Source organism: Delphinapterus leucas, unplaced genomic scaffold (assembly GCF_059928025.1).
Source record: "Delphinapterus leucas isolate spDelLeu-1000000601 "Yukka" unplaced genomic scaffold, BTC_Dleu_Yukka2 spDelLeu_asBTCV2_sq40, whole genome shotgun sequence".
In the NCBI taxonomy this organism is placed as follows: Eukaryota; Metazoa; Chordata; class Mammalia; order Artiodactyla; family Monodontidae; genus Delphinapterus; species Delphinapterus leucas.
Genome location: NW_028322249.1, coordinates 3,458,499 through 3,464,035, shown reverse-complemented (window position 1 = coordinate 3,464,035; position 5,537 = coordinate 3,458,499). Strand labels below are relative to the sequence as shown.

The 5,537-nt window shown below is 38.5% G+C and overlaps 1 long non-coding RNA gene across 1 annotated transcript; it reads left to right on the top strand.

Moving 5' to 3' along the window:
- Window positions 1–237: 237 nt before the first annotated feature.
- Window positions 238–4,730, top strand: LOC149743966 (uncharacterized). Its single transcript, XR_016391613.1, has 3 exons — window positions 238–448; window positions 1,435–1,565; window positions 4,575–4,730. It is a non-coding gene; the product is annotated as an uncharacterized LOC149743966 (long non-coding RNA).
- Window positions 4,731–5,537: the final 807 nt, after the last annotated feature.

The following is a 5,537-nucleotide window of genomic DNA, read 5'->3' as shown; positions in this document are numbered from 1 at the left end:
CCCCGTGGCGGCGTGGTGCGCGTGTTCCTTGTCTCAGGGTTTACGCTTGGGCCCCGCAGCCCAGCTTCCAAAGGGAAAGCGCAGCGGGCGCCTTGGGCCGGCGCCTTTGGGGCGCCCTTTCGTGCGCTCGGCTTGCGGGGGACCGGCCTCCAGGCGACCCGGCGTGGAAGCCCGCGCGACCCGGCCCTCGCGCGGGCTCCGTGTGTGTCAGTTTGTGGAAAGTGTGTCGCGCGCGGCCGGGGTCGGGGTCGGGACGCTGGGACCACCTGGGAGCCGATGTAGAGGGATATGATTTCCATTTTCAAGGCGCATTCATCCTGTGCAGGGAGACAGCCTAACATAAAATTTGCCTAACAAAAACTATATTAACAGGTGGAAAGACTATCTCCCAGTTGAACAGCGGATGCCTGGGACTCGTTTCATTGCTTTCAAAGTTCCTTTAAAAAAGGTGAGCAAAAGTTAATACCGTATTCTTCCAGAAATCTGAATTCACCATATAGAGCCCTGGCTCTCAACCCCGTCGTACTCCATTTTCCCTTTTTATAGCAAATACTTTTTAATACCTCTTTTACTATCCAGAAATGGGATTCATAGACAAATACAACCAACTTTTGTACTTAATTAAAAAACAAAAAAAAACAATGCAATGCCCTAACTATAAATAAAGAATAAAGTAATTTATAAGAAAGTAATATGTATCTCAGTATGTAAATGTTTGGGGATGACTATACTAGAAATAAAGAAATAGTCGGTTACTTGTACCATGAATGCAATAAACTGTGGACTTTGATTGATAACGATGTGTCAGTGTTGGTTCATGAATTCTAACAAATGAAGCACACTGGTATGGCATGTTGATAATGGGGAAGGCTGTGTGGGATGAAGGAGAGAGGGTGTAAGTGGGAACTGTGTACATTTTGCTCAGTTTTGCTGTGAATCTCAAACTGCTCTAAAACTAGTCTACCAATTAAGAAAAAAAGTGTGTGTTGCTGACACTTGAATAACCAAAGAGATCAATGGAACAGGGTACATGTATAAGCCAAATACATGAAAGAATATTTAGCAGTGAAAGCCATCCTTCCTATATGTAGATGTTCAAGAAGTATTTATTTCTGTGTCTATTTTCAGGCACTCCGCTTGGAGCTGGCAATACAGTGGTAGGCAAAATTGATGTGGTCCCTGCCTTCTGGGAGTTTAGAGTCAGGTTAGGAGACCAACATGAAATAAACAAACATAGAAATAACTATATAGAAGTGAGCTTATTTTCTTCGGTCTAATCTCTCTGGAAGAAAGGATTGTAATATCGCTTGTAAGCTGCAGAGGAGGAAACTTGACTTTGAATCTCATATGTTAGCATCCCAGGGTTTGAATAAATGGATAACATAGTAAAGGATTTTAAACATATGTTCTTCCTTATTTTATTCTTTCTGACAGAGTTTTGAAAAGAATCTTGCTCCAGAAGAACGTTTCTCCCCCTTGGATCTCTTAACAAAATCCAAGGACAGAATGAAGAACTTGGGCTGATTATTGACTTAGCAAACACTCGCCGCTCTTACAAGCCAGAGGTAAATGGAAGGCGTAATTGAAAATGACCTTCTTTCTGATACTGTAATAATTCATAGTAGTTCAGTAGTTATCATCTTATGCTAAGGTGAGTCCTGGCCTTCTCTCGTGGGTTCAAAAAGGGAAGCTAGTGGTTTCCTTAAATACACATTTGTAATTGCTGTTTCAAAATGAGATGAAAGATATGAATTGAACTGTAGTATTTGGCAGTAGGCTCTAGATATGCTTAAGAAATTCTATAAGCTTCCATGTTCTACATTTTGAAAATGAAGTAAACTTTTAGTAGTTACAGTAGTATCCTAAAAAGAAAGAAAGGTATGTCCATTATGTCTTTAGCACTTATGTTAAGCAGTTGCCTGAGCATGTTTAAGCATCAGTGTAAAAGACAATTGTTCTCTAAGTTTTATGCTTCCTTTTCCTGATGCCTTCTGATATAGTACAGAAACCCATCTATTCTCTTGGCCCATGTAGGACATTCCAGTGCAAAAGAATTATCCTCCTTCTGACCTGTTCCATGGCCTTGGGAGACAGTAACACCTAATGTCTTTTAATATTTGTAGAGCAGTTTGCCATTTAGAAAGTTCTTTCATATCCATTGACTTAGTTAATCTTCACAGCAATCCTTTGCTCTTGAAGTGGAAGTAGTACTGATATCTCCTACTGAGTGCTTACCCTGCACTAAGCTCAGAGGATAGACAACTACAATTACTAATTTTACAGACGATGAAACTGACTCTCGGAAAAGGAAGAATTGAAATTTCAGCTCTGTTATTGCTTTTTTTTTATTGTGGTAAGATATAGAGAAATCATATTTCTTTTAACCGTTTATAAATATGCAGTTCAGTGGCATTAAGTACAGTCACAGTGCTGTGTAACCATCACCGCTGTCTAGAACCAAAACTTTTTCATCATCCTCAACAAAAACTCTGTAACCATCAAACAGTAACAACCCCATTTTCCCTCCCACCAACCCTTGGTAACCTCTATTCTATTTTCTGTCTCTGTGAATTGGCCTATTCTAGGTACCTCGTGTAAGTGGAATCTGCAGTATTTGTCCTTCTGTGTCTGGCTTATTGCACTAAACGTCGTGTTTTCAAGGTTCATCCATGTTATAGCACGTAACGAAATGCCATTTCTTTTTTGGCTTAGAAAATCCCATTGTGTGTACATAGACCACAGTTTGTTATTCAACGGTTGATTGACACTTGGTTGTTTTCCACCTTGTAGGTATTGTGAATCATGCTGCTGTGATCATTGGTGTACAGATATTTGTTCAAATCCCTGCTTTCAGTTCTGTTAGATGTGCAGCGTAGGTAGTAGCAGAGTTGTTGGATCATAGCCTACTGCCAAATACTAAGCTCTACGCTTAACCTGTGAGAAAGTGCCAAACTGTTTTCTACAGTGTCGTCTTGTTTTTAAACAATTATCACAAATTTTAAGCATATACAAAAGTATAAAACTACTGTGAGTGTTCCTTGTATACCCAGGAACTCATCCAGCTTTCTTATTTACCAACTGATGGCTGTCATGTTTTATCTATACCCCCACCTGTTTCACCCCATTCCGTATTATCTTGAAGCAGCTCCGAGACAACATGTAAATTACACCTGTACGTTTTTGGTACGTGCATTTAAAATATAGGACTTTTATTCCTTAATATCATTTTTTAATATTAAATACCCAGGGAGTGCTCAAATTTGCAGTTGTCTCCTAAACGTCATAAAAAATTGTCTATAAGAATTTTGAATTAGATCCAAATAAGGTCCACACTTTGCCGTGGATTGTTAGGTCTCTGAAGTCTTGTTTAATCTATAGGTTCTCCCTCCATGTCTCTCTCACTTTTTTTTTCCTCCTTGAATTTTGTTTTTAAAGAAACCAGGTAATTTGTCCCATCTAGATGCCGATGATTACATTCCATGTGTTGGTAACATATTCTTCAGTCCTTTTATTTCCTGTAAATCGGTAGTTGATCTGAATGAAGCTTGCATGTTTTGTTTTGGCAAGACAGTTTCATGGGTGATGATGTGTTCTTCCATGGAGACGTATATAGTTGTGTCTTTCTGTGGTATTAGCAGTCACTGATGATTCATACCTACATCCATTAATTCAGTTGAGGCTTCAAAGAATGGTGAATTCTGTTGTTCTTTTTTTCACTTATTAGCTGGGTATATTTGTACGAGGAGAAGATTCCCCTCATCAGCTGTTTGGTTGCTCAGTTGTAGAGGCATGATTCTCTTCTTTTATTTAACAGTTTTCAAAATAATGAGTTGATTCACAAATATCCTCCAGTGTTGACCAGTTTTGTAAAATTTTATTTATTCCTCTCACCGTGGACTCCGTTACAGTTATTATTCTAACTGAGGCCCTATCTTTGGCCAGTTGGAGCTTCTCGGTGACTCCTGAGTCCTTTGGACATGACATCAGTTGTTTCTAGACTTTTTCAGTGGTCAGAGCTAGGAAATATGTACGTTTGTTTTTAATATTTTTAAAATATGTCATAGGTTCCTACTGCTACTTTCCATTTAAACTCAGAACTAGAGAATTTTCACTTATCCTTTTCTGTCTTCTATTGATAGTCTACTTTCTCCCACCTCAAGAATACCAGTTCTCAACAATGCCTGAAATTGCCTCTGTTTCCTAATTCGAATCCAAGTTCTTCTGACTCTATTCTACTACTCTCCTTAAATCACAGCCGCTTTATGGCCCTTGAAATGTAAGATAGAACATAAATGTAGGCAGAACTGTTTATGTCATTTTGAGTTACATGTGCATTCATTCACATAGATTTGCTTTTCCTTTTGCATGCCTGGTAACTGTCCGTTCTGCAGTTTGAATGAAAATCGAGTGATAATTACTGGTTAAAGCAGCTTTGGAAAAAATGGCTCTCATCAGAATGACTGACATACAAAGTTTAATGTACTCTCCTGGTTTATATTCTGCCTTCTCTAATTAATTTTTTATTCTTTCCCTACAAAGGAAATAATACATATTTTCATGGTTTTGCCTTATAGGACTTACCAGAAACTCTTCCTTATTTAAAAATGTGTACAATTGGGCATCAGGTGTCAGATGACGACACTAGTTTTAAATTCCAGTGTGCTGTTAATGGGTTTCTGAAAGAACATAAAGATAACGGTGAGTTGCTTTTGTGTTTGTTTTTGTTTTTCCTTTACCTGAACTTTGGTATGCATTTTGAGTGGGGTTGGGGATTTTTAACATTTTTAATAGTTCTGACATTCGTGTCAAGTTGTGTTTGGTAACATTAAGGTGGAAATGTCAGATGGTGCTACTAGAGTACGGTGTTTTTCCTGTTTATGGTCACAAACAATTGAGTTGAGTTTGGAAAGTGATCTTTGTGAGAAATATGAACTGAGCTAGCTTACTTATCTCTTTTTTAAAAATTTGAATGGAAAATACATAAAAACATAAAAATGTTCTTTTGTCCTGTTTATTGGTTGAGAGGTGGAAGAAAAGGTTTAGACTCTCAGGTTCTTAGCGTACATAAAAGAGAAAACAAAAAGCAAAGGTTCAGAGTGAGACAGATCCCTAGAAGCAAAACAAAACAGAGTGGACCAGGTAGAGTGGCTTCCTCATCATATATGTGTTTAAGATATTTTTGCTGCTTTTACCCTTCGGGTGCAAGTGAGGAAGAACACTACCACCTCTTACTCTTATCTTCAGACAGGAAGAACTTAAAAGGCTGGTGTTTTCTTGTTTCCGCTTTAAGATCTACTCTGTTGATAGTAGGTGTTAATAGCGTGTGAATTTTAAGGATCCACTTGCCTTTTTCTAGCATCTAACTATCAGAAGGAACATGGTGTTCGCCATGTTTTAAGACTGAGGAATCTTTTGTCTTTGGAACACCACGGACGCCCATGTGAAAGTGTTCATTTTGTCCTCTTTCTAAATTTAGCCTGAGGAGTGTGCACTTTATTAAATCAATGTAACAGACAGTAAATATTCCGTGTATATAT